This window comes from Diorhabda carinulata, chromosome 12 (genome assembly GCF_026250575.1).
Source record: "Diorhabda carinulata isolate Delta chromosome 12, icDioCari1.1, whole genome shotgun sequence".
NCBI lineage: Eukaryota > Metazoa > Arthropoda > Insecta > Coleoptera > Chrysomelidae > Diorhabda > Diorhabda carinulata.
Window position 1 is genome coordinate 10,643,767 of NC_079471.1, and position 15,659 is coordinate 10,659,425.

Here is a 15,659-nt window from a genome sequence, read left to right on the forward strand (position 1 = left end):
TAAATTTAAATTTTCACTATACAATAACACAATTTGCTTAGAAAGTTCTCGATTTCAAAGGATTCTCCAAGACAGAAATGATTTACTCGAGCATTTTTGTTTCCAAAAAAATTTGTAAGAAATTGTGATATTTTTTGCCCATGATAAGAAACCAGAAATATCTATTAAGTTGATACATATACAGATTGTCCGAAAAAACTAAAATTAAGTATTAAAAATCTCCTAAAATACCAGTGATGCGATAATTTTTGTGGTCTGTATATATTGTAAATTGTATATATATAAATAATTGTAAATTCATTTCAGTAGCGTAGCAAGAAACGTGTTTAAAATAATATGAGTGAAAACAAGCGTGCGTGCTTCATTACTATAGAAAAATAATATATCTAAAACAGCAGGTGAGCGTTTTCAAATTTAATTTATGCATTGAAAACATCAAGTCATTTGTCATTTTTTGTTATTTTTTAAGAAAAAAATAGTGGCTATCTACGCAGCAAGAAAATAATGTCCTATGATACAGACTGTATTTAAAGTTTCAACTTTCTGAACGTCTAGTACCTACCTACCTATTATAATATATATTATTCGTAAAATAGAAGTGAAAAGTTATTTGTTACAGATGTTTCAGTAAGCTCTATTGAAAGAGTAATTTCAGAAGGGCAGTACTTACTCAATACAATCGGTAAATTGAACTTGACATTTAAAACCGAGTCTACCTCAATTTTAAATATGACATATTCGACGAATGGTACACGATTTTCATTAAACAGAAAACTGTCGATTTAGTGTCAAAGAAATTAAAACAGAAATGGATTTTGTATGGAGGAGAACACAAAACAAGCAAACGTTTTGATCGAAAAAAGTAAATAAAGGATTTAAGAATAAAATATTTGAGACAACTTAAATATCGTAAAGTTAAAAATAGGTCTATTGTGTTTGTTGCTGAGATCTACGTTCAGTGTTAATACATCTTCGGAAAGTTGGTGTGGCAACTCTACGATAGGTAGATAAACTAATATCATTCTTCAACTTCAAAAGTAGTAAGATACTTGCCGTATTTAAAAGTGGTCATACAAGTCTTAAAGACGATCCAAAATATGGATTAAAAATGCATCAACGTAGTAACACATATACAATAATAAAAAATTTGATTATAAGATTAACAGTCGATTAACTGAGGAAGATTCGGTAGGATCCCTAGGCATTAAACCCGAAACATATTCGTATGCGATTTTCTCAATCTTTGGAGAGTTCTAGCAAGATAAAAAGGATTTTTGCGTCGTTTTATAATTGTCGGTTAAATTACCATTATCTTGAAGTAAAACAAGAGGGTGAAAAATTTTGCGCACCCAGTATTACGACTTCAAAATTGAGGTTCAGAAATTGGACAAGAATGTGTAGTTTTTTTGGATGCTTGTACGCCGCATGCCAACATGCGTTTCTGTTTCAGAAGTATCTTCTTCATTTGATTGATATTTCTTTCTTTCTAGATGTTTTTCTGATCTGAAAACAGCAGTAGTCACTTGGAGCTAAATCTAAAGAATATAGTTGGTGCGAGAGCAATTGGAAGATCTTCGAATTTACTCAACTATGGTTTTCATCCATTCATTGTCTTGGCGGAAGAGTATTTTTTTCTTCTGTATAAAAAGAAGTTTCTTTGTTACCTTTTTCAATTGAGCCAATAGTAATAGTCATTATGTATATATGATCATGTTGCTCTTCTTAATTACTACCTCTCACTGCTTCGGTAATAAAATAAACCAAGCAGCATGTTATCAGAAAATAAAACAAAGAAAGAATACGATAGAAAATTCTTAGATATCTCACCCCATAAGAAATAACTATTTGTTCGCCATTGCGAAACTTTGTACGTAAAAAATTTTGAACCACACCTGTGGCTTGATTTATTATTGAATACTAATAATTATCCGAATTCGTGATATTCCTCGTCAAAATTACCCACATGTAGCTCGAATTTCTTGTAGTTCCTGAAGCGATAAAGCCCACAGCTTGCGTGTTAATCTCGAAGGTGAATCACATTCTTTAAAAAAATTATTAAATAATATTTTCAGCGAACACCGGTTCGAAGATGAAATGATTTTATATGTCATTGATGTATTTAGTTTTTTCTTATTTCAGATCATGTCAAATTTTGTTTTTATTAATAATATGATCCCTTCAATTGTATATTCGCCCTTTTTGAGCAGGAAAAGATTTCTAAACGTTCTATAAATCTACAAAGAACAATTGAGGTAAATAGTACCTTTGCAGATCAATCAATAAGTGCCGCTGCATCGTCCCATTAATCATTTAAAACAGTCCTACTTATATATACACACATAAATACTTCATAATCTGCTAAAAGCAGTGAAAATAGATTGTATTTGGGCTAGCTCTAAATTGGCATGAATTAGAGCAATAAATGGACCTCTACGAAAAAAGAAAGACTCTTCGATATGTGCTGATCGATGCCAGTTAGACGTTGATGGCGGAAATTGTTCGCGTGTGTCGATTGATAATTATTGAGGAGTATTATTAATTATTGAGTCGAGTATTTTACAAAATATGAGTAGGTTAAAGGCAAATTTAAGTATACATCAAAAAGTGAGATCGAATCAGAAAGTTCAACTCGACTTGGTACGGAAAAAATAATTGGATTTGTGGGTGTGAAGTGATACAAGTTTTTTTTTAATGTGTTTTGTTTGGTGGCCCCGAAATGACACGGAAGATTTAGGACACATTCATAAAAAAATTAAAAATTGAAACAAACGATATAAGTATAGTCTAGTGGACAAACCGGTGCTATAGATCTTTACTTTTGATAGCTGCTATTAGGAAAGTAAAGTTTTGGGAATATAACAGTTTACCCCGGGTTTTAATTATTAATGGCCGAATTATCAAGATTACAAAATGGCTGGTAACGAAAAGAGATTTACTCACCTGAGATTTCATCCAGATAACAAAACCACTTTTAGAGAATTCTTTGCAATACAGCTTCGTTTATCATGATGAGTATGCGTTTTTATAATTCAAGAAATGTAGAATAGAGAACACATGCACATGTAAGTATTTTTAAATTGTTCACCAGAATTTCGAATCTAAAGTAAAAATCGAGGAAACGCAACCACGACAACAAAAACTAGATGTTTGGATTGTCTACTCCACAGGAAAATAATTAATTTTATATTTTTAAATGGAAATCCATCTTCACATTTATTTAGGAATTTTTTGACCGAATCACACTATTTTTAATCAACATTTAATGGTTTAATCTCCTTCTTTATTTAAAATATGTATATCATCTAATTATAATAACATTCCATGATAAATTAATGGAATTAGAGATAAAAACGTGTGTTTAAAATGCTTTTCCTATTCCCTTAAATACTGGTGGTATAGTTAAACAAAAAAATATACGTTCTATAGTGTTAATACTATATCTAAATTCTGCATTGGAAAATTAGTTATAGATAGCTAATTCAATTTTCAATAGTAGAAAAAAGTAAATTTTTGTCGACTACATCAATTTATTACTATTTATATCTATAACAAATCGCTATGTGTATCACTGATGAAGTGATTATTTTATAGTAGTTCTCAATATAAAACTACTACATATTTGGATGAATATTACCACTCAATCATTTAAATACACATGAACACTTCTAAGTAAAACCGAAAGAAAGGTAAGTCAACCAATAATGTTTTATTAGCGAACTTGATTTTGCACAGGACCCATTCGAATAAAGAAATATTTATAAAAATTAACATATAAAAAACTAGGAAACATGTATTTCTATCTCATTAACTTCAAAATTTATTTAAATCAATAGGAAGAGAAATTACAGGGAAAAAAACAAAACAACAGAAATTTACAAGAAATGTTCAAATTACAATGCCTGACAAATTGATCAATTTAATAATAAAAAGAGTGTGTACATAATTGGCAAATGGTATATGTATATATCATAGAAGAATATAAATTCAGATTATCTGACACGGGGTAAAGCTTCCTGTATGATAAATTAATAAAAAAAAGTTCATGATCATATTTTAATATGGATGGCTCATTCTGTATTGGTCTTATAAGGATGAGAATTTATTATTCCGTCGTATTAAACACTTCATTAACAGCGTGCTTGTAGTAGAGTACTGAATACAAATATATCTCATATAAAATACATTAAAATGTAATCACAAATAGTAGGTTCATTATTATTTCAGAAAAACAATTTAATACATATTTGCGATTGTATCTTTGTATTGTATTTTCCACTTAGCTTCCTAGAACTGTGTTGAAAACAAGTAGTCCTTTTATTGCTGATACTTCAATTACTTCAATCCTCCTCTATCTGTGTTCGGAATTATCAGATTCTGTTGTGCTTTGCATTCAGCAACCTTCAGAATATCAAGTTGTCTTTCGCATTAGTGTCCGTTCAAGCGATTTGTCTTGTAATAAACTCTGTTCGTGCAGAGTTACTCCATATTTTTCTGCTCATAATTTCTTAGCCCTATTATGTTGTCCCAGTAGCTCAATATTTTTTCCCCTCTTTCTTTCAATGTTGATCTCACAAAAGTGTTGAAAGATAGTTGAGTCTCTTCCTTTGCTAGTTTTATCAGCAATCTTATTTTCTACCTCGGTGTATCTTTGCAACTATGGAGTAAGTATGTTAGTCCGGTCCATTTCGTTGAATATTCCTAAAAATTACCAAGCCATTTTGGAACTAATTACAGTTGAGCTCAGAGCTTTAATGCTTGCGTAGCTATCCGATATGATTATCATTTCCTTGCCTTCTATATTTCTTATTGATGTTGCACTGTTACAATATTGTAATGATATGATATACATGTAGGGATGACGTGAAAATGACCCCATACGACCCCTTGTTCCTGAGTTATACGCCTTTAAAGTTACTCACGGAAGTAACATGATGTTCGACAGTATGCATTAGAAATGTTTGATGGTGTTTTAATACATGCTGGAAGTATTTCCAATGAATAATTACAATTTATGATAATTTTCTTCAGAATGTCTCCTTATGGCGAACTGTTTCCTTGGCATGTACATCGATCTAAAAAAGTACATATCTCCTAAACCATAAATTTTATCGAGTTAAACACAGGGTTGTTAAAAAATCCATCTTTGCTATCTTTAGGTTGGAGAGGTTGTCCCTGTAAAAGTTACGAATTATTAATCATTTTCATGAGCCGTCCCTGGCCTTCATATAGTAGTGTAGAATTATTTATTCCGTCAACCATGGACATACGTAATCATCTATTGAAAATCCATAATGTTCGAATGTAAAATTTAGAAAATATATAAGTTCTGATTTCGCAACTTTAAAGACCTATAACTCAGAAACGAGGGGTCGTTTGAGAAAAATTTGTCAGAGCATTATTTTGACGTCATCTACTCACTCCAGAATTTTTTGCATTAAGTCTCGGAACACCCTCTGTATCAAACAAAGTAAAAGATCATACAATGAAACGATTCTTTCATATGGCGTGATTTTTTTATTTGAAATGACTCGTATCGAATTTCCAGAGACCTTATGTCTTTACTCAATCTTTACCTTTATTCATAACTAACCATTACATCTTGGTTTTAAACATTTTTCGTATTTCCAAAAAAACCTTGCACAATTTTAATAAATTATTTTTTAGAAACCAAATCTAACAACTTTAACTCCAAGTGAAAATTCTACGGTCAAAAGTGGCATGAAGGTAAAATACATGCCAGCTCAATAACTGAGGAAAAAAGCTGAAATACTGTCAAGATATGACTAAGCAGAAATTTGTCTTGCAGACAAAGAGTAGTCGCGCTTTCTGATATAAAAGAAGAACAGTGTCGTGACAAGAACATGGGTGATCAGGACCTAACTTAGACGATATAGTCATGGAAGTTTCAAAATCACTGGAACAGCTATCATTGGTAAATATTAGAAGCTCCATAATCTTGTGTTTAAGAAGGTTGCAGAGTTTTTTATCGGGTTTTGTAGCAAAATAGTCTTTAATGCTGTCGAGACTGCTTACTAGATAAATCGCTCATTTTTAATAATTAAAAGAGTCATCGTGGTATGCACAGTAAAGAGTGATTAACAATATGACAAGTATTGAAAAACTTGTATAGGGCTGAATAACTTCGTTGTTTTTCGAGGTGTGAATCTCTACCACTAGACTATGATACCAGTAAGAAAGTTGACAATAAAATAAAGAAACGAAAAATATTACTTTCCGTTGAAAATTGTACAGTTCACAACCTAATTCTGCCATTGAATGATAAGTGATATGGACAAGTCTGCTTCGCCTAATAACATTTTCTTTTACTGCTTCCAAAGCTGACGATTTCCAATGGTACAAGAAACTTCAGAAGAAACTTTTGAGCCGGACCTGACCTTAGAAGCCGATTAAAATAAAGTGTAAAATTTAGAAGTTCAATTTGAGGATGATGGTATTATATGTAATGAAGGAATAGTTACTAATGGAACATTAACAGTTAATCAAAATGAAAATGACGATAATGTCAACCAAAATGATGGTATCATCTGGATTCTACAGTTGTTGAACCATTCAAATAAAATAAAGCAGCCAGTGCAGTAATTAACAAACTACGAACTACGTTGAAACATACATATTTCATATCTCGAACTTCTGGTTAAGTTTTTTGCGTTTCCATTGAGATTCGAGATACTGTATTAATATTGAACTTTGAAAAATTTATTCTTTTGGTGATTATTCTTCTAATATCATGTTATTAGATGCGAATTTCTAACAAATTATCCATACAGAAATATAAAAGTATATATTCAAAAATAAAAATGAGAATTTCATACAGCAAGGTGGATAATATAGAGTTGCAATGAAAGAGAATTATATTGTTTGTATATGAAATTTTCTTCGAGTGAAACGTTCAATTTTGTCGACTACACAAACGCTAATTTTTTTTGTTATCAACAAGTAAACAGAGTAAAATGGAATTATATAATTAATTGCCCATATTCGTTTCAGTATTAAGTAAATGGTATAAAATAATTTTTCAAAACTCACAAAATGATAAAAACAAACCCTGTAAGGAAACAACATGAAAATAACGGGATATCAGTTTTTATACATAGATTTTTATAGATAATATAATTTGCAGCCGTCGCGGCAACAAATAAATTTATTGAAAGCTCTCGCCTATTAGGGGTATAGACACTACTAGGAATCTTCTCTTTAGTATATATCGGTATTGATTATATTCTGGAGAAACAAACCGTCCAATTCCTATAATACTGGAAAATAATAGAGAATCTAAAGATTAATACAAATTTAATTGGAACAAGTGAGGTTCAAATATAAACCGGAAGTTTGTTATAAAAAATGTTATTATTAAGTTACAGAGTTGAAATTTTTTATAGTTTATGTAGATATTCTACACACTTTTTCATCACTCCGGAAGCTTTCGAATTCCTTTTTTCTAAAAATCACTCAGTTTGCCATGTAACCATTCGCGCATGCAGGATTCTACATCCGCATTGCTGTCTAATCGCCAAGTACCTCTTTCAATGAACCAAATAAATAAAAGTCGCATGGCGATAAATAGGGCTTATAAGAAGACTGTTCCAGTGTTTCCCAACCCAATTCGCGGAGACACGTCCAAATAGACTAAGAGCCAGTGCCTGCCAGACATACGTTAAAGTATAAAAGCTGAAAATTTTTCTGCGTGTTCTCACTGGTGTAGGGAACAATGTTTGGGGGTTACAAACCTTGAGTAACGGTGCCTTCGGTAGGTATCAGGTAATCAAGGTGCGCAGTACCTGAGCTCTCTCACGTTAAATTATAAAAGCTGAAATTTACACAGAGTGTTCAAATGACCATTCTAAGTAATTATTCAAAAGGCCAGACCTATCCGAAGGGTCTAACACTCCGCCAGACGCGGTAGAAGGTCAAATGCACTGAGAGAGCATTGCTCAGGTACATGAATGCATTTAAGAGAGTATTCCTGCAGTTTAAATTTTATAATTAATAAAAAATTTATGTGAATATTACTGAAAAATTGTCATACAATAATTTTTAAATAACCAGACATATTCAAAGGGTTAAACACCCCCTTAGACTGGATAAAGCCCAGCTAGAACTATACATGAGAGAGCATCAGAAAACTGTTAAGTAAAGTGAATTTAATACGAAAAAAATTATTTATTCTGTACATATAAATTAAATTAAATTAAATTTAGATTTTTTATTTATTAATATAAGTAAATAAATTAGATTTAGCTCAATATTAATTAGTAAATACATATATATATATATATATATATACATTATTCATGCTTAATATTATAATATATTTAATCATCTTTATTTTCATCGTTGTCATCGTCATCTTCATAATTTCCATAATCCTCATCATTTTCCCAGTCATGTAATTGATTGCTTTCATTGGTTTCAATACTGTCTCCTTCTGATATTTCTGTAAAAAAGAAACACATTTATTTGATCCATAGCTGCTATTGAATTAAAATTAACTTTTGATTAAAAAAGTACCTGATGGAGTTTTAAGTGCATCACTGACGAAGTTCGGTAATTGATCGCCTTCGAACCATTTAAAGACATATTGGTTGTCATCATTGATTATCCATCCATAATCTTCTGGGTTGTAAATATGAGGGTTCTTTAAGTGAGCATTGGTCCAAATGCTTGCAATATATTTTGTTCTTAAAACGTGCTGAATGAGTTCACTCTTACAAGGTGGTAGATTACTCGCGTCGAAATTTCTTAATTTTATTTGAAATGATTCATTTACATCTGCAGCTGTGTAGGTATCAATAAACAATTGGAGTCGCGCTGCATCTACATCATTTATGCCTGCTACATTATATAAATCACAGATGAACTGCTGGACCGTGTTGAAAGCGATAGTTTTCTCCTCTTCATTATAGAAATCAACATTGGCAAAATTAGCAAAGAGTTGTTGATATTCTTCTTTTTTCTTCAACAATTTAAAAGGCTTGATTTTGCCTTTTTTGAAAAAAGCAGGATTATAATCACATCCTGTCATAGCGTGAAGTGCAGGCAAACTTTTGCATATTACATTTCCTTGATTTTTATGAATTGTTGTGAGATCTATGTATCTCATTTTATTTCCAGTTCCTGAAAGCATCCATACCTGTGATTTTTCATTTTTGATATGATCCATATGACCAAGTATTATAGCAGCAATGTCAGTATCGCTAGCTCTAATAACGATATTCGCCTCATACTCGATGTTGCACAGATGATATACAATTTTTGTGTCTGCTTCTTCATGATCTTGACATGTAAGATCTTCAAGTATGTTGCATATCACTTTATCATCATTATTGGTAACGAACGAATGACACTGTTTGAAATTAACATTAACTACTTTATTGCCAATTAATGGAGCAACTTCATCACTTGCCCAATGTGATATGAAGAAATCAATAAGAGCTTCCTTAAATTTCGAGTTTTTCAATTCTTTTGTGAAATCAGAGGGTCGAACTTGATCAGGTCCACTAATGGTAAAATCCAGTTTTGAAAATTCTTGACGGAGACTTCTTTCGTAGTCTTTAATTGATGGCGTGAAATATTGATCGAATATTATATCAATTCGCGATGCATTAAAATTACAAAACTTTTGTAACATTTTTTTGGAGATATTCCCGAACGTCTTTGGAACTTCTGTCATAGTATGCAATAAGAAGAAACCATCAATTATCACTACATCTATGTGAGGAGGTGGTTGGTGTTCAATTCCTTTTTCCAAATGTTTCATTAATGCAGATTTTTCAGTTTTACAAATAGTACCATCTAGATGACACATCGACATAGGCACTGGTGTTATTGGATATGAGAGAATTTTAGATATATCGATATTAAAATCTATTGATAATCCAAGCATACGTCCAAATAAATCTCGCTGGATCTTTATTTCTTGTATTTTACCTCCTATTTGAACTTTCTTATTCTTCTCATAATCACAACTAAAATTGTTGAATGGAATTTTTTTAATACTCTTCTCAAATCTACTAATATTTGTTTGACATTCAGTTATAAAAGTATGTCTTCCTTGATCGCCTATCTTCTCTAAATTCAAAAGAAAATTTTCTACTTCATTAGACGCTGCTTTACCAGATGAAATGTTGATTAATTGATCTGTAGGTATTGTTTGGCTGAAAGGATTGATGAATTTATCAAAAGTGGTAATAAACGTTTGCAATTGTGTAATACTATTTTTAATATTGTTATTATCTAAATCTGCTGAAACATCCTGTTGTTTTTGTAAACCTAAATGTTCGTAAACATGACTTATTATTGTTGCTCTCACATCATGACTTCCAGCCCATCGTTGACGAGCAGAGATCGAATTTGTAAAATGTATAACTCCTGTAAGCCTTCTAGCAGCATCTGCATTGATTGTTTGCTCCAAAACTAAATCAATGGGTTGTTGTGAAAATGTTTTGTCGGTTCTCTTGATTCCAAAGAATCCTTTTCTAAATTCATCAGATAAGCCAGGATGAGTTTCGTTGACTTTCAATAGATTATCCAAGTATTTGACAGTCCACCGAGCATAATTTGGCTGATTACATGTGAAAAATAAATTTGTGATTTTTGGTAGAACATATTTGAACAGCTCAAAATCTCCAATGCGGATGCTTCTTGACAATGTTAAATAATAATTTACTAAATTGATATAGATTAAATAAAATTGAGAAGTTTTTCCATGTTCTCCATTGAGTGTTTGTTCCTTGAATCGTGAATAGTCTTCATATATTGTTTTAATTTTATCATTTTCGATTCTAAATGCTGACTTTTTACAACTTTGTAATCTTTTTATTTCATCTATCATCTCATCAGTAAATTTTATATTTTGCATTTGCAAAAACGATTGAAAGTGCAGTACCTCCAACCCCAGTGCCATAAGAGGATGCAATCTTTTGCATCTGTTAAAATGTTTTCCTTCCAGAAATCCTTTCAAAGATCCATTTGCTATCAAGTTACTTTCAACCATAACATTAGTTAGTCCACAATCAGTTATTACTTTTCCAACAGCTTTAAAATATGCCATCATAATATGGAAAGGTCCTAAATGTATGAATAGTTTATCAAACATAGGTTTTTCTGTTGATTGAATTTGCAAAGCAACTTTTGCAATTGCGAGATCGTATGTCACTTGGATATAAGATTGTTTTAATTCTTCTGCAATTTCCAAACTTTTTTTCATTGTCTCTAAAACGACTGATGTATTTGTTGGTGATGAATTAATTGGAGTTAAATAAGAGATTATTTGTTTTGGACTATTATTGTCATCAATCCGACTATTAAATCCAACCCACATAGGCACATCAGGTATTTGTAAAGCATGACTTATCATCCAAGTCATATCTATGTTTGTATATAATTTAAGATTTCTGGGTGAAGAATTTTGTGTGTTATTACCAGTTGACTCTAAAGTATCTGTCATTTTCGGTTTCTTAGGATAAGAAACAATTTCTGATGTTATCGCTTCAAAAGTTCTTCTTTTCCTACGTTTTTGTAAGGGATCATCGTTTACACATGGAGAATCCGAAGATTCGACAATATCAGAAGTAATGTTTTGGTAAATGATTCCTACCGTGTCGTGAAGTGTATCCTTGCCACCTCTGGTTTCGACAAACCGATCAAAATTATCATAAGCTACTCCAGTACATAGCTCTGAAGATTTTTTAATAGTTTCTGGTAAGAGAGTCGACTTTTCTACTGAAGTATATGTCACCTCTGTTTCCAATTCTTCAACTCCTTGATAACTAATACAATGTCCATATCGATTGACAATGTCAATTATTTTCCTGCTGCTTGTCAAACTTTTTAAAGTTAAACCTAAAAGAATATGCTTCGAAGTTTTAATTTTACCATTATAAATTCCATAAACAACATCTTCGCTGAATGACTTAGCAATACGCAAACGTTTTGTACTATTTTTTCGACTACTGCAACCGTTAAGCAAGACACGATAAAAGTCTAACAATGTTTCTGGTAATGTGATTTCTCCGTTTATAAGATCCTGAGTTGAAATTTTTGCTGGTAATTTTTGAGGTTTAGTAGCTAATATTTTTTTCCTTAGAAGCAACGCAGCTCTCTGTAAAATATCTTCATCTTGCAAATGTTCGTATGATTTATCATCGATCACTGAAAGATACTTTGGGGCTATTAATTTTTTATTGTGTGTGGTTATAAATTTAATATTATTACGAAAATGTTGAATTATTTTATCTTGAAGATGCTGAGGTGTAAATGTAGAATCTATTTTTTCTGAATTTTCGTTTGGATCAGTTTCTAACAACTCAATGTAATGTCTATGTAAGGAAGTTAAAAAGAAACATCGACCTTTATCAATAACATTTTCTTGTATGTATTGACGGATTTCTTCAAATGCTCTTTGATGACAATTTCGACGCTCATGCCAAATAGTTTCGACTGTTTCTTTCGTTGATAATTTAATTTTATTGTTGAAATCGACTCTACATACAGTGTGATAGTATATTTTTGGAGCAAAATAACTTATTAATCTCTTGTATAAATCTTTGTGTTCCTCTCGTTCTTTAACGAAATCTATTATTGAGGATTTCAATGATTCTGTTTCAGATTCATGAAGGGGTTGGACTTTAGATCGATGTTTTTTTCTTTTAAGGTTGCAAAACACGCAAATTTTACAACTAATTTCAATACTTGCATCACTTTCGGTAGGAATCTCTTCTAAGGTTGAATCAAGATCACTTACATTCTCAAAAACCTCGTGGGTCATTGAAGTTGATGCCTCTTGTTCTACAGATTGTAAAGTTTTTTCTGATGATCTTGGTGTAGTAGAGCTGGTAGATTCATCCGTCGATGTTGATGGTGTTGGATTCACGTCTGGATCTTCATAATATTTTTTCATCAGTGCTGTAAATGTCTTGTAGCACTCTCTATGGTAACCACCTTCCATCTCTCCACTTGGTAAAACCACATCTTTATATTTAAGTTTATATTTTTGTCGTGATTTTAATATACTTTTACACTTTTTCAATGTTTGTTCAAGAAATAAAATCACATTTCCACTACTCTCATGACAAAATACACAATCTACATTTTCTTCCATGATTATAAACTTATTTCACTGCAATTTTGCTCCTAAAATTTTCTTTCGAAACACTACCTTCAACTTTCGGAGTCAAAAGTATACTGGCATCTGTTGAACCTAGTGCCCCAAAAAGACATTTAGAATTTTGACCTTGTACTACGTTTGGAGGGATTTTAGACCCTCGAAATTGTCCAGCTGTTCAGAGTGTACTGTGAAATAGGCATTTACTCCATACCTGTATATTTCGTCATCTCTAAAACCCACTAATACTATTTTATACGCATTCACGTACACGAAGACATTCTTTCGCTTGTACTCCACCTTTTACAGTGTCAAGGAATATATGAGACCCTTCAAATAGACCTAAGTTTTTGAATATTCTTACAAAATAATTCTCAAGAAAAATATATAAAATAATATGTAAAATATTATAGTCAAATTTCGTTCAATACTATTAAATTATTATGAATTTTTAAGTTATGTCATGATTATTAAATAAAACATATCTATTTATGTATATTTTATGTTATTTTAAAACTACTGAAAAATTCAAAAATACTAATAAATATTTTTTTTCCATTAAGTCATATACATAAGTAACATATCTATCGATATGATCTATCGATGCATTCGACTTTATACTACTAATTAATATTGAGCTAAATCTAATTTATTTACTTATATTAATAAATAAAAAATCTAAATTTAATTTAATTTAATTTATATGTACAGAATAAATAATTTTTTTCGTATTAAATTCACTTTACTTAACAGTTTTCTGATGCTCTCTCATGTATAGTTCTAGCTGGGCTTTATCCAGTCTAAGGGGGTGTTTAACCCTTTGAATATGTCTGGTTATTTAAAAATTATTGTATGACAATTTTTCAGTAATATTCACATAAATTTTTTATTAATTATAAAATTTAAACTGCAGGAATACTCTCTTAAATGCATTCATGTACCTGAGCAATGCTCTCTCAGTGCATTTGACCTTCTACCGCGTCTGGCGGAGTGTTAGACCCTTCGGATAGGTCTGGCCTTTTGAATAATTACTTAGAATGGTCATTTGAACACTCTGTGTAAATTTCAGCTTTTATAATTTAACGTGAGAGAGCTCAGGTACTGCGCACCTTGATTACCTGATACCTACCGAAGGCACCGTTACTCAAGGTTTGTAACCCCCAAACATTGTTCCCTACACCAGTGAGAACACGCAGAAAAATTTTCAGCTTTTATACTTTAACGTATGTCTGGCAGGCACTGGCTCTCACTCTAAAACTTCCCAGCGCTGACGTTCTCATCGGTAACACTTGTTCTTGGGCGCCGCGCATGTGGCATGTTTGCCACCACTCCTCGGCCTTTTTGGAACGCGTAAGAATAACTATAAATTTGAGTGTTTGAGAGTAATTTTTAATAATTTCCGCGGATTTTACAATATTTTTGATCAAAAAGCGAATAATGATGCATTGGGCAACAGACGCTGGTATATCCTTCCCGCTCATGGCTGTTCTCTATTTTACTTTTACTTTTATTTACTTTTACGACACTAAATTTTTCGCGCGTTTATTCAGAAATTAGGGTTTATATTCGAACCACCCTCGTATTATAAAATAAAAACACTAGAATTCAACTAACTCTTGTAACCAACGAGAATGTGAAGTAGAGCTTGAGGAATTTTTGCTTGGTTGGAGGTTTTTGACATGACAAATGTAAGAAAAAATTTAATTAGTCGAAAAATTCATTTAGTTCAGTAACGTTATACCGCTCTGATTGGTGGTCGCACTAACGTTATATATATGACGAATAAATAGGTTCTAGAATGTTATTTTTTGACCTCTCCATTAATCACAAACTCACTTCGCCAACACGAACGTATATACAATGTATCGGATTGAAAAACATTTGCTATATATTTAAATTCAAAGGAAGTCATGGTCTATGCGGGCTTGATTGACGTCCGTCAATATGTTAAATTTTTGGTCTTCAACCAATTAAAAACAATCAGGCCTAAATAGTCAGTCATAAATCTTATTTTTACAGTTGGTAACTACTTAAGTCCCAGACAGTAGCGTGTATTCCGTAGCATCTGTATACTTTATTTAGTTCGGTTCTGTTTTGTAGACCATAGGAAAATTAACTGCTCAAAATAGAAGTAGAAATAGAATTGCACATATAAGGAAGAATATTTTCACATATAAATTTAACTACAAAGACTCATAAATATATACCCAAAAAATGTATTTGATTCTCTAAAAAGGAAAATATTCAGCAATCTAATAGTAAGAATTGCATATTTATCAAGATGATTTTTGAATTATACTAAAAATAGAAAAACTTGGAAGGATAAATTATTCCTTGATTATCATGAAGACATGACAGTAAACTTATTGGAAAACTGTTTTAGAAAACAACTTCTGCATAATATTAGACTAGACAGTAAAAATTATGGAAAACGCATCGTATGTAGCCTAAAAGTACTAAAAAAAATTACAGGGTACAAAAGCTGCTCTGTTCATGTCTGTAACCCTGTTTAAACACCCATGTAGGTAGGTTTTGC

General features: G+C 31.5%; 1 protein-coding gene across 3 annotated transcripts in view; it reads right to left on the reverse strand.

The window, feature by feature from the left end:
- Positions 1 to 15,659, reverse strand: part of LOC130900196 (protein groucho) — a 396,521-nt gene that overhangs the window by 158,159 nt on the left and 222,703 nt on the right. The window lies entirely within an intron of this gene.